We start from the raw sequence: 26,830 nt of genomic DNA on the forward strand, positions 1-26,830 counted from the left end.
GGCAGATTTGGGGATGGCATGGAGAGGAGAGGGTGGAAAGTCCAGTTGTGCAAGTGGAAGTTGTTCTGCTTGCGCAATTACTTAGCGGAATACTGCCCTGTATTTTTTTAAACTGCTTTGAACACAAATGTATGTGTGCAAAATATGGTAAATTAATAAACTGATTGAGATCTTTTGTCACCTATTTAGCAACTGAGGTTTAGCAAAATTTGCCAGTTGCCTAAACAGGAGTTGCTTAGATCAGAGTAAATCTTAAATCCAGTGTTCATCTTTCAGGAACAGAAATATTATGCAGTTTGTTTTCACTTTCAGCATGGATATAGAAAGATATGAAACAATGTACATAAAAATCTTTGGCTTTATTCTATTGGTTTAGTTTATTTTAATGAAAGAGAGCATAGAAGATGACAAAGTCAGAGAGAGAAGCCAAATCACCCCTATTTTTGATATCCAAACGTTTGCAGGTCTGAGCTGATTCATGGATATGGGATATTTTGTTGCAATACCATAGGATGCACCCCCCCTCTAGGATGCACACCTTAATGTGGTGAGGGGGTTTGAAAGTGTTGAAGAACCTGAGCGCAATGCTATCAGGAGTCTAGACCAAGAGGCTAGACTCCTAGCAGGGGCACCCAAGGCAGAATGGTCAAAGCTGAGACACCAGACTAAGATGCATCCAAACTCAGAGGAAGGAAATGGTAAAACACCTCTGAATATCTCTTACCACAAATACGCTATGAACAGAGTATCCAAAATGCAACACAAGATAGTGCTGGAAGATGAGACCCCAGATCAGAAGGCACTCGCTGAGCTACTGGGGAGGAACAAAAGACAAGTACAAGTAGCACTGTGACTAATGACAAAAAGGGAAGAACAAGAGACCTATTCCAAAAGATTAGAAAAATGAAAGGGAAATTTAAACGAAGAATAGGGGTGTTGAAGGACAAGGGAACACACAGACTGACCAAGATGAAATAAAAGGAAGATGGAAGCAATACACTGAAGAACTCTAAAAGAGATGCCAGGATGACAGATTCATTTATGGAGGAACCATATGATGAAGAACCAAAAATGTTAGAATGTGAGGTGAAAGCTGCTCTTAAAATACTTGGAAGAAATAAATCACCAGGAACAGATGGCATACCAATAGAGTTGCTACAAGCTACTGAGACTGAATCTGTCCAAATTTGGACAAAAATGTGTCAAGAAATATGGAAAACTAAACAATAGCCCACAGACTGGAAGTGTTCGATATACATCCCAATTCCAAAGAAAGGGGATCCCAGGGAATGCAGTAATTATCGAACTATTGCCTTAGTATCCCATGCAAGTAAAGTAATGCTCAAAATTCTACAACAAAGCCTCTTACCATATATGGAGTAAGGAATGCCAGATGGCCAAACTGGATTTAGAAAAGGAAGAGGTACCAGAGATCATATCGGAAATATACGTTGGATAATGGAACAGAGCAAGGAATTTCGGAAGAAAATCACCCTGTGCTTTATAGATTATAGAAAAGCCTTTGATTGTGTGGATCATGAAAAACTATGGAATGGTTTAAAAGAAATGGGGGTGCCACAGTATTTGATTGTCCTAATGCACAACCTATACTCTGGACGAGAGGCTACTGTAAGGATAGAATATGGAGAAAGCGATTGGTTCCCCATCAAAAAGAGTGTGAGACAGGGGTGTATTTTATCACCCTACTTGTTTAATCTATACACTGAACATATCATACGGAAAGTGGGATTGGACCAAGATGGAGGTGTGAAAATTGGAGGGAGAAATATCAATAATTTAAGATATGCAGACGATACCATACTACTAGCAGAAACCAGTAATGATTTGAAATGAATGCTGATGAAAGTTAAAGAGGAAAGCACAAAAGCAGGACTACAGCTTAATATCAAGTAATGATAACAGAAGATTTATACAACTTTACAGTTGACAATGAGAACATTGAACTTGTCAAGGATTATCAATACCTTGGCACAGTCATTAACCAAAATGGAGACAATAGTCAAGAAATCAGAAGAAGGCTAGGACTGGGGAGGGCAGCTATGAGAGAACTAGAAAAGGTCCTCAAATGCAAAGTTTATCACTGAACACAAGTTAGGATCATTCAGACCATGGCATTCCCGATCTCTATGTATGGATGTGAAAGTTGGACACTGAAGAAAGCGGATAAGAGAAAAATCGACTCATTTGAAATGGGATGTTGGAGGAGAGCTTTGCACACACCATGGACTGCGAAAAAGACAAATAATTGGGTGTTCGAACTAATTAAACCAGAACTATCACTAGAAGCTAAAATGATGAAACTGAGGTTATCATACTTTGGACATATCATGAGAAGACATGATTCACTAGAAAAGACAATAATGCTGGGGAAAACAGAAGGGAGTACAAAAAGAGGAAGGCCAAACAAGTGATGGATTGATTTCATAAAGGAAGCCACAGACATGAACTTACAAGATCTGAACAAGGTGGTTTACGACAGATGCTCTTGGAGGTTGCCGATTCATAGGGTCGCCATAAGTTATAACCAGCTTGAAGGCATATAACAACAACATTATTTCAATAATTTGCATTGTTTATCACTCTGCTTCTCATTTTTGAAAATGCATAGCAAAGGGAAGAATAAAAAGGCAGGGACGTGTGTAGTTCCTAGCAGGTACCTTGCTTCAACAGCATCCCAGTGCAGATGTTCAAGTGAACTTGTGTGGGCTTTAAACGGCAAAGGAGTTGGGTGTGCACACAAGTCCTGACCTATGTGTTCCGGCTCCACTACCAACCTTCACGTACTGAGTACAAAGGTTTCAAGAGATTCTAACTGAATTCACCTGAAAACAGTTCAAAACCTCCCTGCAACTTGGAATCCTGTGTTTGTCTCTGTTCAGAACGTGATGGTCTGAAGTGAAACTGGAACAGAGAGAGAGGTTGGCAGTAGGTCTGCTTGCTTGCATGTTGAATCCCTTTCCCACTTAAAGTCTACACAGTCACCTGAACACCTGCATAAAGCCAAGGTTTATTCTAACATGCAGCTAGATGCATTTTGTATAGTGTCAAAATATTTTGTGCAGTGTGAAATAAGTTTTTGTGCAGTTGGGCATATGGGATTTAATAAGGAGCTAAGTAGCTTCTAACAAAGAAACAGGTGAGAAAAGATATAAAGAAATAGAAAATGAAGATAAAGACTGGTTACTTTCAAACCTTCATAACTTTATACTAGTCAGAAATGCTTTTTTGGTTAAAAAAAACTGAGGTGCCAGTATTCATGTCTTAATTTAAGGACTGTGGGTGCCAGCACAAAATGACTGCTATAGGCAGCAGAAAACAACAACAACAAAGGTGTTGTTACTCCATACTGATGAGTACTGTCACACAAAAACGCCCTCCTAATAGTGTATTATGGGACGAATTACTTGAATAGTTTAGGGGTGGGCAGTATGCTGGCTGCTTGCGCTTTAGGGGGGAAAGCTTAGAATAAACCCTGCATAGAGCTAAAGCCCAGAGTTCAGTTGAGGAATTTTATCCCTTTTGGGTCAGACTGTGCAATCTATAGAAGAACAAAGGTCTTAAAGGGGTAGTTCTGTAAGTCAGCTCCTGCCTTGTGAAATATCTTGCTTGTGGTTAGGCACGAGGACATGAGGCTACTAGTGTAGGGGAAGCTTGTTCTTCAAGGGATGACATTTCTGAGTGGGGCCTCAGTTTGGGGTGGGGGGATGGTCTCTGGCTGAAGAGGCTCTGGCCCACTCTTAATGTTGGGCCGTGAGTTTAGACTTAGCCCCTCTGTGTCCTGCACTGCTGGTCCTTCTGATCCAGGTGATTCCTCCTGCTCTTTGTCAGAGTCCTGGCTACAACTCGGGGTTGGGATGGGGAGCCAGAATTCAGTTCAGTTCACATTTAGAGGTATTTCTGAAACAATAAGTGAAACAAAACACAGTCATCCTTGGAAATTTGCATGTTTTAGGAAATTTGCATATACTAAGGCAAAGTGTACATATACATTTATATTACGCAAACTTTGAAAATATGTGTATTTTAGGCAAAAATATGCATACAAACATGTATTAGGAGAAATTAGCACAAAATGCTGGTGAATTTTCATGAGGACTTTTTTTGTGACGTGAGCTTTCATAGGCAACAGCCTACTTCAATAGCTACATACAGCAGAACAAGGAGGTCATTGATAAAGATTCACAGAAGGGCAAACACTCTGGATGTTGAGAGAAGGACGGGGGGGTGAGGGGAGTTGGGTCATAACATTCTCTATGAGAAAAATGAGTTTTACTCCCCTGAAACTAATATAGAAATGTGGACAACTGAAATTAAAATTGGAAACATGAGAAACTGGGAGGAACTGAAACTGACATATTCATCCATCCCTAGTTTGGATCATGACAAGAGGCCTCCATGCCCACAAGCATATTCAGGCTGGGGACACTTGTTCATCACTTAGGTTTCTTACCTAACAGAAACTGCCTGTACAATGTTTGAATGCTGCACATTTGAATGCTGACTGCAACATTATGGGAAGGATCTTTTTGTATGTTGCAATATATCAGATGTTCTGCATGCACATGCCCAAGGCAGATTTCTAGGGGTCCTCTTCTTTTAAAGTTTTCTCCTGTAACCTTCAAGCTAGTGATCCCTGCCTTTCTTCTAGCAAAATGAATTCCATAATTGAACACATTTTTATTGCTTTATGTTTGGGGTTTGATGGGTATTCCCCCACACACACACTTTTTAGCTGCTGGGGAAAAAAGGGTTTCTCAACTTTTGGAAGCACAGAGATAGCCTCAGGGTCTCTGTCAGTTGGGCACAGCCTAGCCATCAAAGGACATTATCATTGTGTAAAATTGCTAGAAGGCAAATACTATTTGCAGACCCTCTGGCCCTGTTATGCCGAAATGATAAGAAATGTCAGTGTGGTATATTGAGCTGAATAATAAACATTCCTGCCTCCCCTTATAAAGCTTACAGAGCTGAAGCAGCTTGCTGTCATGATTTTAAAAAAAAGGGGGGGGAGAAAATTCTTGCCCTTTCTTGTTAAGAATTTATTGGAACCTTTCCTCTTAATTACATCCATGATGTGGCAAAAAAGGGGGGAAAGTTCAGAGAAGAGCTGTACTTTCCCTGTGAAATATAGGTTATCCATTTTTAATTAAATAAGGTCTAAATGTAACCCACTTTAATTCCAGAGCTAATTAAAAATGAAATGACTTAACAGTGCTGGGTGACATCATTAACCAAATTGTTCGTATAAAAATGCAAAATGGAAAAGCCTACAGGAAGGAAAGCCAGTGTTTTCTAGGGCTCATTGTGTTTATAACAGCTTTGGTAATAGCACTTGGTGAAGATGCACACTGTTTGAAAAGAAGGCATTTTAATGTTATTCTTGCCACCTTAGAAGTGTGCTTGTTTATCATATGTGGCAGGTCTGTCATTCAGAGCTTGGAAAAGTTACTTTTTTAAACTACAACTCCCATCATCCCCAGCCAGCATGGCAACTGGATTGGGCTGATGTGAGTTGTATTTCAAAAAAGTAACTTTTCTAAGCTCTGCTGGCATTAGTACCCAGTCTGGTGCAGCAAAAGCCAAGGTCAAGGGCCTCACCAGGAGAAAGGCCAGATGGTTTTGTTGGCCACCACTGTAGAAGGCAGTATGCCTCTTAATACCAGTTTCTGGGAATCACAAGTGGGAAGAGCACCGTTGCACTTGGGTCCTACAGGCAGCGGGTAGGCCACTGTGAGAACAGGATGCTGGACTAGATGGGCCTTTTGCCTGATCCAGTAGGGCTTTTCTTATGTCCTTATGTATTTTATTTTTTCACAAATTTGAAGGGTCCAGCTCTGAAAGCAGAAGTACTATGCCAGGTGACTGCAGCGGCACCCCCCAAAATTAACTCCAGATCCCACCCCCTACCATAGCATCACTGTATCAGAGGCCAGCAGCTTTTGAAGGAAAGGATCTCATGACCAACAGAACCTTCCCCCTGTCCATCCCGGTATGCTGCAGGAACTCTGCCGGCCAGAGGTCCTGTGGCCTGTGCATGCTATCCACTACTGCATATATGCCTACCTCAGAAAGCAGGATATATGGGACAAACAAGTGGTGGAGTCCGAACAAGAAAATGAGTAGATTTGGAAAAGAAACCCTAACCAACTTGTTCAACTTATTTGAACATTGCATGCTGAAGAGAATGAATCTAAACTTATATCATGCAAACATATGCTTGTGATTATTGTGTTCTACATTTATCAAGCAACATAACTGCCCCACCATCTCATGATCACTATTCATCCAAGCATTTGCTGAATTTACTAGCAAAATGCCCATCATTACTGCAAGGAAACTGGGAATGCTTGTTCCTGGTCAGTTAGAGTCAGGCTATAGGATGGCATGCTTTGCCCTCATTACGATGTTATTTATTTTTAAAGCTATTTTGTCTCAAAATACATGTCTTAAAGCATGCATATTGTCTCTCCAAATATATACACCTTTAAATACATTTTGATACATTGTTTTGAACTAAGAGATATGCTTCAAGATTTGGAGAACAGTGAGATGGGATGGACAGCCACATTCCAGTCCTCACTTTAGACCAGATCAGTTCCTATTAGGATTCACAAATACCAGCTTCCTCAAACTTCCTTGGTGTCTGAGGACTGTGGCTTTGAATAAGGTTCTCAACTCATTTTATGTGGCTGTGTCAGCATTGTTCTCATCAGTACTTGGCAGCCTTGATGATATCAGCGCTTTCACACAAATAGTTGCTACTTGTTAACTTCAGCTGTTCATCTGAATTCACCCCCTTGCCAATTACTGAAGAAAAGGCAGAATTCAGGCAAAAATAAAGCCCACTCAAATCCAATTTATTTCAAAGGAGGCATTAAACAATATGATCAAATCTCTCCCAGTAAAGTTAACAGTGTTTAAAAGTCTTTATCTTTGGCTGGATCAATGCCCAAAGGATTTCTTTTTGCACTCATTCCATCTAGATCAATACCAAACTGGTATCATCATTAAATGGACTCAAGCAGAACACTTTCTGCAAATGTGAACACCTGGAGTACATGTTTCAATTTTGTTGTATGATGATACTATACCATAGATTTAACCACAGTTAGCATTTCCCCCCAGCACTAATCAAACTGTTTGTTTGGCTTAAAAATGCTTCTTCAAAATAAATGATACTCCATGCAGATAAATACTCCCTAAACAGCATGGTATGGCCCATCTGAAACAACAATCAGATGGCAACTTGGGAAACATAGGTAAAAAAGTGGATGTCATCCAACAAAAAATGAAAAAAGAGGGGAGGAAACCCCAGAATGACAAAAAAAGGATGTGTGGAAATTATTTTAAGACATATGTGTGTAATAAACCATTTTGATAATTTCCACACGTCCTTTTTTTGTCATTCTGGGGTTTCCTCCCGTCTTTTTTCGTTTTTTAACTTGGGAAACATACCTGTTAAGAAGGAAGCTGGATGTCACAGTAATTAGGCAGCAAAGGCTTCAAGGCCTGGTAAAACACAGCCAGGCAATAATGGAAACATAGGCCTATAGGAAGCTACCTTCTGAGTCAGATCTGGGTAAGGTTATCAGAACATTTTGAATGAGTTTTGATCAATATGCTGACTGTACTCATTCTTTTTCTCTGTCATCTGAGTCAGGTGAGATGTTGTAGGTGCTGAACTGGTTTCTGGATTCAGTAATGGGCTGGATGAGGTCCGATAAACTAAAGCTGAATCCTGACAGCAAGATGAAGGCACTGTGGATAGATGGCTGCCCTGGGAAATGGGTGTATAACCTATTCTAGACGGGGTTAGTTACTCTTTCTGCAAAACAGCAGGTATGTACCTCGGAGGCACTCCTTCATCCAGCATTGTCACTTACATCCCATGTGGTCTCTTACTAGCTTCAGCAGGTTTGCCAGCTAGGATCAGTCCTGGATAGAGATAGCCTGGCCATGATGATACATAACCTGATAACCTGCCATTTGGATAACTATACAGCTCGGGACCAGGATACCTGAAAGACCGTCTTATCCCTTATATACCCAGTCGATCACTGCGCTCTGCAGGTGAGGGCCTCCTGCAGATACCATCTTATCAGGAGGTTCGCTCTGCACAATATAGGAAACGGACCTTTAGTGTGGCAGCACCTACCCTGTGGAATTCCCTCCCTTTGAATATTAGGCAGGTGCCATCTCTGCTATCTTTTCGGCGCCTTTTGAAGATTTTCCTCTTTAACGAGCCTTTTAGGTTGAGACCTATCCCAGTCTGCGTCTGTGTTAGAATTGCTTAATATGTTTTTAATACTGTTTTTAACCCTTTTTTAAAGTTGTATTTTTTAAAAAATGTTTTTAACGCTGTTTTGTTTTAATGTATTTTAAGATCTGGCTTGTGTTGGAGATAACTTCCTCCTACAGAAAGTGGAGGAAGCAACCAGAGGATCAGCTATCCTGGACTTGATTCTAACCAACAGAGATGATTTGGTCGATGAAGTGGCAATTATGGGAACTCTGGGGGAAAGTGACCACACAATACTTGAATTCTTGATTTTAACAGAAGCGAAAGCTAAGGGTAGCAATACACGCACCCTGGACATTAGCAAAGCTGATTTTAATAAACTCAGAACAATTGTAAGTACCGTTCCATGGCAAGCCACCCTAATGAGAAAAGGAGTCCAAGATGGGTGGGAGTTTCTAAAAAACAAAATTCTAAAAGCGTAATGGCAAGCAATGACCTGAAAACAAAAAAGGACACATACAGGAAGTGGAAAGAAGGCCAGGCCACAAAGGAAGAGTACAGGCAGGTATCACAGAATTGCAGGGAGGGTGTCAGGAAGGCTCAATATGAGAATGAGCTGAGGCTAGTGAGGGATGCTAAAAGCAACAAAAAAGCTTTCTTCAGGTATGTCCATAGTAAAAGACAGAGAAAAGAAATGGTGGCACAGCTACTCAATGAGGATGGCAAAATGATAAGAGATGACAAAGAAAAGGCAGAAGTGCTCAATTCCTACTTTGGCTCAGTCTTCTCCCAAAAAAAGGGTCTATGACCCTCCCAGGAAACATGAAGTAGAAGTGGCAGGATTGGAGCTTGAGATTGATAGACAAACCGTCAAGCAATACCTAATCACTTTGAATGAGTTCAAATCTCCAGGGCCCGATAAACTGCATCCTAGAGTATTGAAGGAACTAGCTGAAGAACTCTCAGAACTGCTGTCTATTATCTTTGCGAAATCATGGAGGACTGGTGAAGTGCCGGATGACTGGACGAGAGCTAATGTCCCGATCTTCAAAAAGGGCAAGAAGGAGGATCCGGGAAACTACTGACCAGTCAGCCTCACATCAATCCCTGGAAAAACTTTGGGTAGATTATATAGCTAATACCGTGGAAGACAGAAACAAAATTCAAAGGGACTTTGATAGGCTAGGCATTGGGCTGAAAACCACAGAATGAAATTCAACAGGGATAAATGCAAACTTCTACACTCAGGAAAAAGAAACCAAATGTTTCAAATCAATTACCTAGAGAGGTAGTGGGCTCTCCGACACTGGAGGCCTTCAAGAGGCAGCTGGACAGCCATCTGTCGGGAATGCTTTGATTTGGATTCCTGCATTGAGCAGGGGTTTGGACTCGATCGCCTTATAGGTCCTTTCCAATTCTCCTATTCTACTATTCTATGATGTTTTTATGATGTTTTAAAGTGTTTTTTAGCGCTTTGTTTGCCGCCCTGGGCTCCTGCTGGGAGGAAGTGCGGGATACAAATTAAATAGTAAATAAATAAATACATAAATATAATGTGTTACATGTGGGGATGACCTAGGAAGCTGAAACTACTACAAAATGCTGCCAGAATTTTGACTGGTACAAACAGGAGGGATCATACTATGCTACTTCCAAAAAAGTTGCACTAGTTACTAATTTACTTCTGACCCTAATTCAAAGTGCTGGTGCTTATCTTTGGAGTCTTAAACAGGTTGAGACCCAAAGGAGTGTCTCGCCCTATATCTACCTTCCCATGCCTTGTGAGTTGAGGTCAGCTGAGGCTGGAAACTGGACATTTGAGGAGTGTGGCCAGAGGAGGCCTTTGATCCAATGGATCCAAACCATCTCCTACTTCACACATGCACACAACACACAAAGGTAAAAAGCATGCCAGCCCTGATACTGGCATACTTTTTTCCTCCTGTTGATGCCAATGGGAGGATTTCTTTTTAAAAAACAGTCTACTGGGTGGGGTGGGGGCAGGAAAACAAGACAGCAGATATAGATGCAGCAGATGCTCTGCCATAGATCTTCCCCTCCTCAGTATGGAGGAGTGATACTGCAATGCATATGACACTCGTTTTGAGTCTGGGAATTCCTCTTGATCTGTCTTGTTTGCCTTTTACTGTGCGTAAGGCCTTATCTGCACTATACATTTGAACCAGTATCATACCACTTTAAACACTCACGGCTTCCCTTAAAGAATACTGGAAAATATAATTTGTTGAGAGTGCTGAGAGGTGTTAGGAGACCCCTATTTCCTTCACAGAGCTACAGTTTCCAAAGTGGTTTAACAGTCAATCCCTCTGCCCAGGGATTCTGTTTAAAGTGGTATGATGTACTGTATTAAGGGTAAAGTGCAGATGGGACCTGTGGCCCAATCCCAGCCTTTCACTGGAAGAAATGGAGCTCTGCTGAGACATTGGCAGAGAAAAGTGTGTTGTGATTGATTCCACTTGATGGAAGAAAGTAAGACTGTTTTGCTGGGGAAAAATGGATTGATGGATTTGACGAAGCGCAGTAGCTTTTCAGCAGTTATTCTGACATAAGAACAAATTGCTGCTTTCTCTCCTTGCTTTGTTTCCAGAAAGCTGAATATATATATATATATATTATACAAAGGAATACAAGAACTAGCAACAACTGAGTTTTCAGGCATGCCTGAAATGCAACCCTGTGCAGCCTGATATCACATGGCCAGGGCCGGCTCCAGGCATGTGGGGGCCCTTGGGCATCAGCTTGCCCTGGGCCCCGATGTGTGTGCACACGTATGCGTGCCTGTGCCCCCACATGCCCCCTACGTCCTCCCTACCTGTCTAGTCTTTTACCATTGCCCTTAATGAAGATGGTGGCCACGGTTTCCTTAAGGGGAATGAAGCCTCCGCTGCCATCTTTGTTGATGGCACACGTGCTTGCTACGCGTGCACACCTCTGCCATCAACTAAGATGGCGGTGGCGGCTTCAGTATCTTAGGGAAGCTGTGGCCGCCATCTTCATTAAGGGCAATGCTAAAAAGCCAGCTGACAGGTTAAGTGGGGGGCATGGGGGGGCGTGGATCGCGCTCCTGTAGCTCTGGGGCCCTCAGGCCAGTGCCCAACCTGGCCGCCCTTTAGAACCAGCCCTGCACATGGCTTCACTAATATTGGCTTATTAGGAGTTCTAGCCATATTATAAAACTTGCACTATGCTTCAATCCTGTACCCACTTGCCTGAGAGTAAGTTCCACTGAACTCAATGAAACTGACTGCTAAGTATACTGTAACTTACCAAGGGACAACGAGGACTTGAAAATGGTGGGACCAGAGAAATGTGACCTCATATTGCCCTGTTTCTTGCAACTATTCATTTATTTTCTTCATTTAAAATATTTTATCACACCTTTTCATAAGATATGCCCATGATGCCTTATGATACAGTATTAAGTTACAAAGCAAGTCATAACAATAATAAAAGTATGTCAGTCAGAATAACACAAAGATAAGACAACAGCACCAACCCAGCAGCATTAAAGATAAACCAGCACTATTAAAGAGAAAAGGAGATAATAAGATCATTCAATTATAAGCCTGGAAGAAGACAGAAAAGAAAGAAAATATTCTTCAGCTGGTGCCTAAAAGAGAAAAGCATAGGTGCCAGGCTGGTTCATCCAGGAAGAGTGTTGCAAAGACAGGATACCAACATAGGAAAAGCCTTATCCTCAGTTGCATTGCTAACTTCTGAAGGTGGAGGCACCAGGATCACATTCTCTAATGATGATTTAATTGAAAGGGCAGGTTTGTATGGGAGAATTTATTTTTATTTATTTATTTATTTAAAATATTTATACCCCGCCCTTTTTCCGAAGAACTCAGGGCGGCTTACATTAAAACATTAAAACAGCAATAATTAATAAACATGATATTCAGTTTAAGCAATTTAAAATGGAATTAAATAAACATAGGTTAAAACTAACTACATTGGTTAAAAGCCCGTCTAAATAGAACAGTCTTCACCTGTGCACAAAAATTTGATAATGAGGAAGCCAACCGGACCTCAATAGGGAGAGAGTTCCACAGTCTAGGGGCGGCCACCGAAAAAGCCCTATTCTGTGTCTCTGCAAGATGAACTTGCAGGAAGGAAGGGGTAATAAGTAGAGTCTCGCTGGAGGATCTTAAAGTCCGAGCAGGTTCATAGAGGGAGAGGCGCTCTGACAGATAGCCTGGACCTAAGCCGTATAAGGCTTTATAGGTCAAAACCATCACCTTGAATTGTGCCCGGAAACAAATGGGCAACCAGTGGAGCTGATACAACAGCGGGGTTGTATGTTCTCTATATCCCGCCCCAGTTAACATCCTGGCTGCAGCTCTTTGTACCAATTTCAGTTTCCGAGCAGTCTTCAGGGGCAGCCCCACGTAGAGCGCGTTACAGTAGTCTAATCGGGATGTAACTAAGGCATGTGTCACCATGGTCAAGTCTGACTGGTCAAGGAACGGGCGCAGTTGGCGCACCAATCTTAATTGAGCGAAAGCACTCCTAGCCACAGCCGAGACCTGTGCCTCCAGAGTCAGAGCCGAGTCCAGGAGCACTCCCAAACTGCGAACCTGTGATTTCAGGGGGAGAAGGCAGTCTTTCAGTTACCCTGGTCCAGGGCCATTAAGTAGTTTCTACGTAGGAATCAGCACTTTGAACTGAGCCCAGAAACAGACTGGAAGGCTATGTAGCTTTCTGCAACATCCTTATCAGATATTGTCCTTGATCTAAACAATTTACATGCAGGCTTTTTGGAAAATCCACAATAGATGGGATGGAATGAACCTATGATTGAGCACCAGCAAAACTGAATTAGAATGGACTTAGGTTGATCCCTCCATCCCTAGTATGAGTAGCTTGCACTCAGGCTTCTGAGTTAGGGCTTCTGATTCTACATATGGGAGGCATGGATGCTCCTTTCTGTGGAAGTAATGGCTAGGTGTGTTGCAGTGCACTCAGTACTACTTGTCTGATTGTAAGGGAAAGGGAGAAATGGGCTCAGTTGTGGGGATCCTGACCATATGTACAGGTGTGTGTACAAAAACCTGCACACAGAGCTATGAATGACTGTCATTCTATTTTTGAATGTTAAGGATTTTATTTTAATATAAAGGCTTTTTGGTATAATATACTAGTAAGGTCCCATGGACCCTACTGAAATAAATGGTAGCTGATTTGACTCGTTGGTTCTAGTTTTGGACAGTCACTTGAAGATTGGAGAGACTGGGCACCTTTGGGGAAGAAGGGTGGGATATAAATTTAATTAATTGATTATAGTAATAATAATATTTCTATGTATACTTTAAAAAAAACGGTACCTTTTCTCCATATCTGATCATAGACATCCACCACACTCAGTGTTTAAAGCTGTGGCAAATCTCACCAGGTTTTAGAGTGGCAGCTGCTAATGCACTTTTCATATCCATAGGCTTAAATGAGGGGAAAATTGATTTCTATTGATGTTGTTCCCCCAAATGTTCAGGATTTTCTGCTAAAGAAATTGATTATAAACAGCTTGTCATAGGGCACCCTGCCATATTTATCAATTTTCTCTGAAGGACTAAGAAGGTAGCAGCAGCCAGGGACAGACTGAAAGTAACGCACTATTATAATGAAAGCTGATTTCAAGAGGAGGGGATGGGTGTGCGTATATGTGTAATGAATGTAAACCAGGGGACAATTCATCATTATAAAAAATGCACTGAGGCTTCCCGATAAGTCTCTTTTATTAAGGCAATCTTTGGCATAATGTTGTTTTACCTTGGCTTCCACCTCTAGCGAATCTATTCATGTTTTTCACCTCCACAAATCTTGTCCCCCAAGGACAGCTCTGTAATGAGAGTGAAGTGTTTTTATTATTGCTTTTGTTAATCATGCTTCCTGCATCCCATGAAGTGCGGCTTATTCTTCTGGCCATAAAGTATGCCAGAGTTATTGGGAGATTAATCAATACCTCTTATTAATCATGATCACAACTGGTAATCACAGCTGCAATTACCTGGTGATTCATTAGCGTAGTCCTGTTCAAATGTCAGCAACCATTAAATTTTCAAAATGCATAATTTTCAGTTCAGTCCAACAACCACACAGCTAGACAATTGTGTTTCACCCTTCCATAATTTATTGCACACATTGCATTCAATATTATCATGTTTAAAAATAATAATTTAATAAAAATATTTACTTTCACAGCCAGTAGTTTATTAATAACTTTGTAGTTTTTTATTTGTGTATGTGTCTCTCACACAGAAGCTCACATACCTTCCAATCTATTAGAATTTATTACCATACCTAATAATAAAGAACAGAAAGTTCAATGAAAAGTCCAAACTGTGCATGTTTAGGGACCTCACTTTGAATGATTCCTTCAGGGTGATAAATGTTTTAGCCAAAAGAACAACATTTGGGTGCATTCCAAGCACTGATAAACAGAGGTTATTTGCTTTCTCTTACTGGTGGACACAATTTACATTAGCAAAGCAGCATTTCATTTTATTAACCAAGGCACTTGTTTATTTTCTGCTGGACTCCCAGACTATCTGACTGGCAGTTCATGTGCTTTTCTACTCTAAAGATCTAAGAGAATAAAGGTTTGTTATCATATGCTGAACAATTTGAACAGAGTGAAAGTGTGTGAAAAAAGCTGAGAGATATAGGAGAATGTCATTTTCCTTATTGTCTCTTGTTTTTAGATATCTTCCTACTGAAATAACACCAAAAATAAATGAGCATACTCTTTCTCAATTTTACAACAATTGTTTGTTCCCTTTCCATTCCCTGGAAGCTTCCCTCACTAATATGCAAATATAACTCCACTTACTTGAGAGTAAGCCCCAATGAATTCAATAGCACTTACTTCAGAGTATACATGGTTAGGCTTGTGCAGTAAGGCTTTTGTTTGTCTTCTCTTTTTACCTAAAATCTATCTTCAAAGTTCTTGGTTTTTCAGCTTTCATTGACCATGTTGATTACTCTTAGCTGTTAAACTTCAAGGATATTTCAGGCTTAATAGATATGGAAGTCAATCAAGTAATGTAGGGAGCAATGAAAAGTACACACATGGTCATATTTGCATACTAGAATGAATTCCTGAGAACATAAAGATTTGATTTAAAGAGGGGGGAATGATATTGGAGATATTTAAGGTGGAACTTTGGCAGAAGGACAAGGTTTGTACTAGCTGCACAACTTAGGTGATTTGCTAGAGGAAGGAGCTTCTGTTTGCTGTTCTGTTTTTGTGGTTAGGGTTGCACATATCTGATGGACTATGATGTTCTTCCAGTTTCCAGAGGGGTAGCTGTGTTGTTGCAAAAAACATCAAGGAATCTTTTGGCATCTTAAAGGATTCTTATACCTAATAAATGTGTTAGCCTTTAACCAGGGCCGGATTATCCATTGGGCCCGGAGCTCTTGGGGGCCCCTTGATCCGCAGAAGCAGGACAGGAGCCGTGGATTGTGGGACAAGAGCTTCCGAACTGCCCGCCATCCCCCCGCTTCACTTACCTTTTTCTCTGCTGTTTTTTGTGGTTTGCCATCAATCAAGATGGCGGCCAAGGTTTCTCTAAGGGGCTGAAGCCTGTGCCACCATCTTGGTTGATGGCACGTATGAGTGCTACGTGCGCACATTGCTGCCATCAACCAAGATGGTGGCAGAGGCTTCAGCCCCTTAGGGAAACCTCGGCCACCATCTTGATTGATGGCAAACCTGCACGCACAGTGCACACAGCCACAAAAAAAGCGGAAAGGTAGGTGAAGCAGGGGTGATGGGATGGGATGGCGGGTGGCTCAGAATCAGCCTAGGGGTCCTCCTCAGCTTAATCCAGCCCTGCCTTTAACATGTCACAAGATTCCCTGATATGAATCCAGCCTTTACTCCTGCCTGCTTCTTAGGGATGGGGGAGAGATTTGGTTAGTGTGCATTTTAATGCAAATCTACCTCAAATTTTCCAAAGCAATGCACAAACCAAAATAAACCTTCCTTCAAAATGCACTCTTCTCTGAATTTTTTGTTCTCCAACCAAAGGATGTGTACAAAATTGTGAATGTTAGGGGAAAGTGTGCATTTAAAAATCAGTTCAAATTCTCTATACAATAAAAAAGAAAAACTTAAATCTGAATAACACCTTTAAAAATAAAAATGTCATGATTACAATATTATAGGATAACTAAATTATACAGCCACAAGAGTGGCTGTATACTATAGCCAGCATGCATTTTTCGCATTCCACAATATTAAATTGAAAATATTCCCATGCCACTCTGATGCTTCCCATAAGCTCATTTCAAAACAAAACCTTACAAAACATATAGTCCTGAACTCAGAAACGCTTGCTTAACAACCCTGTAAATTTTCATGTTGATACCCAAAACAGTCAGAGAGAATTGGGAGTCCAAAGTCCTGGGCTCCTGCTGGGAGGAAGGGTGGGATATAAATAGAATAATAAATAAATAAATAAAAAGAGAAAGAAAAACCCAGACCCTTTTAGGCTTTTCTAAATTAAAAATCAGCCATGTTCACAGAGTACCTGTAATTCTATTACTGACCTTACCCCATACTCTGACCTTCATCTTCTGCAGTTTAAACATTAAAAAAATGCCTGGTTGATTTTTAGATTTTTAATTAATTTAAGAAATATAGCATTGGAGTCAATATTAAGTGCAGGCATGGTCAGTAAGAACCAACTGTCAGTGTTCTAAAAACCAAACTCACAGCTGTTTGGCTTGGCTAATCAAGAGGCCACACCTCCTGTCAGACATTGATCCCACTTTTAACAGTCCTGGCTTCCCCCAAAGAATCCTGGGTAGTGTAGTTTGTGAAGGGTGCTGAAAATTGTTAGGAGACTCCTATTCCCCTGACAGAACTCCAGTGGCCAGAGGGGTTAACAATCAGCTGCTCTGACTGAAGCTCTGTGAGGGGAACAGAGCATCTCCTAGCAACTTTCAGCACCCTTTACTAACTACACTTCCCAGGATTGTTTGCAAGAAGCCATGACTGTCTAAAGTGAAATGTGTGGATGTGGCCTGGGACAGCTTTGGTTTAAATTTGGGTGGGAGACTACATGTGCGTGCTGTAGAATAAAAAGGTGGGGGAAATTCTGAAATAAGATACTGTTCACAGTGTTTTTGTTTTGGAAAAGAAAGGGGCTTTCCCTCTGCCCATTGCCCACTCACCCAATCACTTCCCCTCCCTCCTCCTCCTCCCACCCCTCCCTCTTCTCCTCTCCCTGTCCCTCCCCCAGTGCACATTTTACCAAATTCTTCCAAGCTATACAGGAAGTGGACTGGACTACGAAAGACCAACCCAAATTGTGTCTGCATTTTTACGAATTTGTAGGGCAGTACAATATCTCAGAGAAGAGGTCAGGTCTTCTGTTTCCCTGGTGCATTCACTATAGTTGCCCAATTTCCCTCATTTTTAAAGCTTGATAGAAATATCTGTTGGCTATAGGTACATTCTTAAACCGCCAGTTGAGGCTTGTTCTTTCAGTCCTTACCTTACCAAACCATAAATAAAATTTGAATTGATACATTCTTTGGGTAGAAAGACACTCACTGTTCTGCCACTTCCAGTGCATCTCCACCTCTCTCTTCTGAAAATGGGAACACACAACACTAGTCAAACCCCACCCCTTTTTACTGTAAAGCCTAAGTTTGAGTGGAAGCAGTTTGAGTGCTTTTTTAAAAAAAAAATCAGCTTCAAAGAGATTTCACAACTGATCAGCAGATCAGCCCATTCCTCCTCCAGGTGTGACTAATGGAAACACTTTATTCTGGTGACTATTGTGTCACAGTCTTAGAGACAGACACACACAGAGAGAGTCATTTAGTTATATTCAGTCTGATTTTTTCAAATGAGTATTCATTAGTTGTATAAGTTTTTATTTTTTATTTTTATGATATAAATTTGCTTTATATAACTAGTTTATACTATTTTATTTTGTGACATTTTGATGATCAGATCCCAATTACTTTGCAGGGTTTTTTTTAACTTGTTGGGTTGGGACATAATTTCTATTATCTATCAGCCATCATCAAGTGAATAGCAGAGCAGCAAAAAAATGCTGGAGGCTAGGATTAATTGTGCTTTTCAAGAAGTGGGTGCTTTAGAATATTACGCAAAAGCTGTATGAAGAATGTAATAAATTCCTATATCGTACTTGTACTCAAGACTGAGATGGGTATTTGATCCTAGTAATTACTGTCTCTTTCTTACCTTCAGATAATTAAGAGGTGGCTGAATGGTGTGTGTTCTTGCGTGTATGGGTTTTAAAACATTGCAGTTTCACCTCAGCCTTTCTTTCTGGTGATTGCTTGTGTCCTCCAACAGACTTTTACAGGTCTCCAATATTCCTTACCAATGTGAGGCTGCCTAGAACATTACCTGTGGAGTTCTCAAGAGCTCTGGTTTTTGTTTTGTTTTTATTAAAGTAGAGCAATGTATGTTTTTTTTAAAAAAAATGACTTAAAATGAAGCTTTTAACTTAAAAAGAAATCATAAGTTGCTCTGCTTTAAGAAAAAGCAACCAAGAATTCTTCAGAGCTCCACATGCAATATTTTGGTTACCCTGACTTCTTGCAAAGCCCATGGACCAAAAGAAAAGTCAATATATATTAAAAAAAGGGCTGTATTGGTACAGGAAATTACAGAAAGGGAGCAACAGGAGGCTTTGCGGGCAATCCCAGTCCAACCTGGAGAATGCATTACTTTCACTTGCACAGGAGGACTGTTCAGATGGACTTGAATCCAATTCTGGCAGACTGAGAGAGGGGGAGACCCCTGAATCAATTTGCTTCATTATTTGGCTCCCACTTAGAGCCGATCCACACCCCTACTATTTAGTATGCATGATGCTGCAAATCATCTCATTGGAACTGAGATCACCATTTTTGCACTTATTATTTGTCCCAAAAGTGTTTTTTGTTTTTTTAAGACAACTCATTTGCATTTATCAATTACATGATAAGGCTGTAAACCAGGGCATGTTCCCCATCTCCCTTCAGTCTTCCCTTTGCATGCCCAGTTCTTTCAGTCTCTCCTCATAGGGCTTTGATTCCAGTCCCCTGCTCATCCTCATTGCCCTCCTCTGAGCCTGTTCCAGTTTGTCTGCATCCTTCTTAAAGTGCAGTGTCCAGAACTGGAAGCAGTACTCAGGATGAGGCCTAACCAGTGCTGAACAGTGCAGAACTACTGCTTCATACAATTTGGAAACAATACTTCTGTAAATGCAGCCAAAAATAGCAATTGCCTTTTTTGCAGCTACATTGCATTATTGGCTCATATTCAGTTTGTGACTGGCTATTCCAAGATCCTTCTTGCATGTAGTATTGCTGAGCCAAGTATCCCCCATCTTATAACTGTGCATTTGGTTTCTTTTTCCTAGGTGCAGAACTTTGCACTGATCTCTGTTAAATGTCATTCTGTTGTTTTCAGCCCAATTCTCCAGCCTATCAAGATGTAAGGGAGTGAGGTCAGAGGTAAATGAAATGCAAACAGAAAAAGAAAAAAAACTGTGATGATTTCCTCAAGTCAGGGTCCTAACCAAAAACCAAAACTAAAAAAAACCTGGCAGCCAGTCAGCCAAAGTCACAGAACTCCCCATGCAGCACAACCTGATCCAGGAGCTGCAGTTAGTCCAGAATGCTATGACACAAATGCTGACATGAGTAGTGTACTTTCCATGTTACAGCTGCCACATAGTACTTGTCCTGCTCTTGTAAGAAATATATCCTTTATTGTGGCTGTACCTGTTGGAAGTGGGGCAAGAGCAACTCCTATTTTGTTCTTTTGTTTACGTTCCAGAAGGGAGATAGAGTTAGGGTCCTCCAGATGGATAGGCTTGACTGCCTTTACCTGTGATGCTCTGACTGACTTCCTTCCATCGCAGACTGATACGCTTAGGGAAGCATATCTGCCCCTCCTCCTTCTGCCCTTCCTTTGTTCTCTTCTTCAACTGTCCGAGAGAGAGGAGACACCTTTGTCTTTGCTCTCTCTCTTGAGCCATTAGGGCAACTCCCACGTCTGGATGTTGCACCTCCAACTTAGTTAGTTAGAATTAGGTATGCCTTTCCTATCTACTATGTATTTCTATAAATAAAGTAGCTTTTCTTATTTTACTAAGTCTTAAGTCTCAGTGATCTAAATGCAGGGTAAAAGCCTGCCATTTAGGTAAATGCACACACTGGCACACTGGCATTTCAGATTGTTCACGATCTTTGCTCATTTATATAAATTTACATAAGAAAGGGTTATAGGCCCAGTAAGATAAGTTGAATTGCAAGTTGTGCCTAAAAGCTAAAAAGGCTAAATACTGTGTGTGATTTACAAAGAGGTCAACAAAAGGAGAGTTTAAGTTAGAGAAAGAAAAGCGAAACAAAGATAGGAAAATATGGCTGAATAATTTTAAAGTTGTTACTGTAGAAACATTGTATACTTCTATACTTGTGTTGGCCTATGGCCCTGCAATAAAAATTTGTGTGTGTTTAAAAATATGGCTGAAGAATCAACGCTTAAGAGGAGCATGCCGAGGCTGGAGAAGTACAATTATGCAGTTTGAAGTCTTCGAATGTCTGCACTCCTGAAAGGAGAGCATCTGTGTGGAATCCTGACTTATCCTGAGCCAAACAGCCTTAGCATCCTGGAGACGTAAACATGGAAAAGTGAAATCTCTTCTTATTTCTGCATTGTCAGATGAGGCACTAAATGTTTGCATAGGATGTAAGAAAGTAAAGGAAATGTGGCAGAAGTTGGAAGAAATATGACAGAAAGTCTAAAAATCATGTAATGTACCTTTACAAGGAATTGTTTACTCTGAGAGAGGCAGACAGTCACAATACACATTTAAGATATTTACAAGTCTGCTCCATGAACTGGAGAGGTGTGGAAGAAAATTTGATGATGAGATGCAAAAAGCATTGCTCCCAAGCTCTCTCCATGAATGCCATTGTTTCACTGCTTGTGGGCTAGAACAGACAGACCAGAATTTGAATCAGATGATATCATATTTGAAGGACCAGGTTTTTACAGAAAAACAGGAAGAGGCTATGTCTGAGAAAGCAAATTTCACTACAGGAAGGAACAGCAAACAAAGGCAAAGTAGAGGGAAACCACAGGAAGGTACAAAACACAGAAGGAAGCTCTGTTTTAAGTGCAAATCTCCAAATCACCTTGAAAAAGATTGTGATAGGTGTCAGACAGGAGAAAAGCCTGACTTCAAACAAAGACAAACTGAAAAGGCAAAAACAAAGGCCTCTAGTAACCATGTATCTGATGAAAAGAAAGATGATTATAAAAACAGATTTTAATTGATTCAGGATGCACAACTCACCTTATAAAAGATAAACAGCCTCTGAAGACACGTTCCATTGTCAAGGAATAGGCACAGTGAAGCTGCTCTGCAAAATGCCAGTAGGCAAAAGAGTGCTTGAACTTAAAGCCCAGATGTGGTGGTAGTAGTGGGATACCTGTGCCAAAACACTAGCTTGCCAACCAAGAAGGACTGGGAAGCAATAAAGAGAGTAGTGAGATATCTAAAGGGCACTACAACCATGAAACTGAAGCTAGCAGCTACCCAAGATCCCAAACTAGTGGGATATGCAAAGGCTACTTGAACTGTTTAAAGATTTAGGCACCTCTATTCCTGGGTCTGTTGTGATGCATGAGGACAACCAAGGATGCATCAGACTCATGGAGTCAGAAGGGGTGAGTTCACGGACCAAGCACATAGATGCGAAGCACCATTTCATTAGGTATATCTACCACAGAGGACTACTCAAGATGGAGTATTGTCCAACAGAAGGCATGACTGCAGAAGCTCTCACAAAGGCATTGAGTAAAGTCAGACATTACAAGCTGCGAGACAAGATGAACCTTGTGGGCTGAACCAAACACTCATGGAGAATGGGTGTTGAAAGTGGGGCAAGAGCAACTCCTGTTTTGTTCTTTTGTTTATGTTCCAGAAGGGAGATAGAGTTAGGATCCTTCAGATGGCTAGGCTTGACTGTCTTTACCTGTGATACTCTGACTGACTTCCTTCTCTCGCAGACTAATATGCTTATGGAAGCTTATCTGCCCTTCCTCTTCCGCCCTTCCATTTTTCTCTTCTTCGACTGTCCAAGAGAGAGGAGACACCTTTGTCTTTGCTCTCCCTCCTGAGCCATTAGGGCAACTCCCACATTTGGGCGTTGCGCCTCCAACTTAGTTAGTTAGAACTAGGTATGCCTTTCCTATCTACTACGTATTTCTATAAATACAATAGCTTTTATTATTTTACTTAGTCTTAAGTCTCAGTAATCTAAATGCAAGGTAAAAGCTTGCCACTTAGTTAAACGCACACACTGGCACACTGGCATTTCAGACCGTTGATGATCTCTGCTGATTTATACATATTTACATAACAGTACCTACACTTTGGAACTCCCTGCCTATTGCCATTAGGCAGGCACCTGCTAAAATCATTTTTGTTTAGGCAAGCCTACCCAGCCATGTAGAAGCTATTATGCCTTTTATCTGTTTTAACTCATTGTTAGTTTTGTCATTTTAAATGTTTTTAAATACCTGTTTTATTGTTTTAATTCCTTCTGTAAACTGCTTTGAGGTTTTTTACAATAAAGTGGTATATAAATGTTGTAAGTAAAATACATGAATAAATTTCAGAGGCACTGTGGCCCTCGGGTCTCTTTCCTCTTTTAGCAACAAAGGAATCTGCCTTATACCAACACAGGTCATTTAGTACTATCTAGCTCAGTACTGATGACATAGACTTGCATTGGCTCTCCAGGCTTCCAGGCAATAGTATTTTCCAGAGATTAAATTTTGGACTTTGCATGCAAAGCATGTGTCCTACCACTGAGCTACAGCCCTTCCCTTCTTTCAAAAAAGTATCTTTTACAATTGCTCTTTTCAATTCACTAATGAACGCACAGCATAATTAGGGCAGATCCACACCATGCATTTAAAGCACATACAACATACATTTGAAGCACATGAATCCCACCACAGAATCCTGGGAACTGTAGTTTGTTAAGCGTGGTGGGAACTATAACTGTGAGGGGGAAACTACACTTCCCAGGATTATTTGGGGGAAGTCATGTGCTTTAAATGTGAGTTGGATGTGTTTTAAATATATTATGTGGATCTGCATTACTTCATAAACTTTGCCTGCATATAAATCATTTTAATTAATTTTGAAAAATGGAAATCAGCTACAGAGTTTACTGGGTGACCATGGGCTACTCACCATCTCTCAGCCTAATCTGCCCCTGAGGGTGAAAACAACTGAGGGGGACCATGACCACCCTAAGCAAGAAGGGCACACTTAAAATGTAGAGGAAATAATAATGTACAACCATAGTGTGAAATCGCATACATATTGAGGTATAATATGAATATGCATGCACCCCATATAATAATTTATTGTCAAAACCAGTTGGTCATTGCAGAACATTTTTTTTAAAAAAAATGGTATTAGTTTCCTACCAAATAAAAGCAGTGACTCCTAAGTAAGTCCTACATAATTGCTTTTAAAAAAGGGATTGAAGGGGGACAGGAAGATTTACAACACAGTCCTTTGTTATGTTTACTCAAAAGTCCCACTGATTTACAGCACAATCCTAACCATGTGTACTCAAAAGTAAGTCTTACTGAATTCAGTGGGGTTTACTCCCACGTATGAGGGATTAGCATTACTCCTAGAAAGGTGAGTATGGTACTGAAGCTTCATATTGGGAAGGTTTTCAAAACAGGCTATGAATTAGACAAATAAACTGCCCTCTTCAAATTTAAACTTGTTTGACTCCTTAAAATTTGAGAAGTATAACACATTGCAATGGCATCATAAGGTGCAGCATGTACACTTTTTCAAATTTCTGTTAAAAATTATTTGAAAGATAAAATGTATAATATGCTATTTTTACAAGTAATTAAAAAACCTGTACACTTTTACTATAATCATAACTGAAATTGTTTATTGTGCATGCCTACCAAGATCCTGCTGTGATCTTCAGTTCTAGATTTCCTGCGATATTATTATAGAAAGGCAATATTGCTGCTGTTGAAAGTTATACACTCACTCAACTTCTGATGTGCAGGCAAGCAGGAAAAGAAACTGTTTTCAGGATCTGCAATGGGTTCTAGCTATTGCCTGGAGGTCAGCAAATCTCTCATCAATCACAACACTGATTTCACTTATTGGCTAAAAACCTGAAAGGGCGAGAATTAGAGCAGCTGGCTTCTAACAGAAGTTGGTGGCAGACATGTGGGTTTATATCTCTTGAACCAGACCACCTAGAAACATATTTTTTTAAAAAAAATGAAAGCTAAGAGTCTGGACATTGGGATGACTCACCCGGAGAGGACCCCCAAACACTGGAGTCTCTGGGCAAAAACCAGAGACCTGGCAACCCTAGAGCCACCTACTCTTAGCACCTCTGTTGTCAGGATTCAACTTCAGTTTATTGACCCTCATACAGTTCATCACCTAGTCCAAGCATGTGTACAGTCTCCCTCACTCAGATGATCTGGGTGTCATCAGCATATGTAATAGATAGCTACCATTTTCACTATACCCTTTATTCAGCTAATGATGCAGATTCTTTCCTACAAAAGGCTATGCTGCAATGTCTATAGACACTGTGTTGCAGCTGCAACAGACTGGGGGCAGAACTACACATTGCAGAGAAAATGGCAGCCGCCATATCAAGTTATCTCCTTAGTATCTTGTTCATCCTGTGTGTCCAATATCAATACAAAGTGTGCTTTCCTGCACGAGCAGCTAAGGATGCAGAAAGGTAACAGTGAATTGTTGGGAACAGGACAGGCGTGCATTGTTGCCTACATCTCTGTATGTTTTACAATGATATCCGCAATATGGCGAATGAAGATTCACATATGAATGTTGATAATTCTAGTTCAGTTATTGGTAGCCTCCTAAATCTGCAATCCTGTACTCATGTATCTCGGAGGAAGCCAAAGTGAACTCAGTTTAGCTTACTTTTTAGATGTATATAGGACCTTCCTTTGTGGAAGGATCATGGCTCAGTGATAGACCACCTCCTTTGCATGCAGAAGGGCCCAGGTGCAATCCCTGGCATGTCCAGGCAGGGCTGCCACTCACCGTAGACAAAATTGTGCTAGATGGACCAGTGGTCTGACTTGATGTAAGTCAGCTTCACATGTTTCCATGATTGTGCTGTAAATCCGATTGTCACTGGCTTAAGTCTGAGAAGTGAGTGGAAAATTATATAATTATTTTGGGTATTCCTAATGTTTTTGTCTGTGATTTCAACATTCATATGTGCCTTCCAACATTCACCAGATTTCTGACATTCACTTACACACATACACAGATGGCATCCCCATTATTGTGAAATGCTTGGGCAAACTTATTCCTGGAACATGAAATATTGGTTTTGTGCAAAATAAGAGCAAACTCTCTAGAGAAAATAAAATGAAAAAAAAAAGAATATATAATGATGGCAGAATTTCATCCTGAGTGATTTTTTTGTAAGGCATTGTAACCATACAATGAAGAGGTGTGCATGAATCTCTCTGACAAATTGTCATTCTACACAAAGAAAGCTGAAACACCTGATAACAAGTGGCAAACAATTATTACTGGCGTTGTTAGTCACTGACACACCATTAATCATGAGGAAAATTCCTCTGACATGTCCTGTATACTGTAACTATAATGTATAATCCTATGGGAGGTAGCTTCTCAACACTTGTTATTAAGAGAAAGAGGTTATTACTTTTTAACCAATCCCTGCCAAGAACTCTGTTGCTTATACATCAATCACTCTGTCTGGGAAGAAAAGTGTGATAATAGCCAGAGCAGAGACCTGTAGATATGATGCTGTTTCCAGCTTTTTAAAAATCAAATACAGCTTAGGTGGCCATTGACTTGAGGTGCCATTTCTTTTGGGAACTTAGCATGGAATTATTTTTGGAGAAACACACCACAAGGACTTTTCAGATGTTGTATCAGTATGTAAAAGGCTTGCATAATAAAGAAGAGTAGGACTGACTACCCTGATGTTGCATGCACAACTGTTCCCATCTGTGATTCCATCAAAGCTCAAGAATTCTGTTTCACTCATAGCTGAGTAATACCAAGCATTGTGTGCTGTGCCACTGTAACCTCCAGGACCCCCAGCACACTTAGTCTGTCCATCAGAAAGACAGACAAGAGGAGATACAGTCCTTTCAGCACTAAGGCCCATGCTTGAACTCCTCCTCCTGAGAAGGAATGGTGACTGCAGGGAAGCAATGTGGCTTGCCTCTTCCCTGTATCCCTGTTCCCCCCAAGCTATTGCATTGAAACAAGGTAGCATGGTGCAGGGGGCAACCAGAGACAAACCCTTTTATATCAGTTTCTATTTCTGCTGGGCATTCTTCAGGCACATTTCAAAAGGCAGTGTTGCTGAAAAACACACTGTCTCTTGAAATTAAGTCAACTCCTTGTATAAAAACTGATTTAGAACCATGGAAGACAACCCTTCCAAATGGTCCAGAGGGGAGAGAAGGATTGCATTCCTGCCCTG

Source organism: Rhineura floridana, chromosome 2 (genome assembly GCF_030035675.1).
Source record: "Rhineura floridana isolate rRhiFlo1 chromosome 2, rRhiFlo1.hap2, whole genome shotgun sequence".
In the NCBI taxonomy this organism is placed as follows: Eukaryota; Metazoa; Chordata; class Lepidosauria; order Squamata; family Rhineuridae; genus Rhineura; species Rhineura floridana.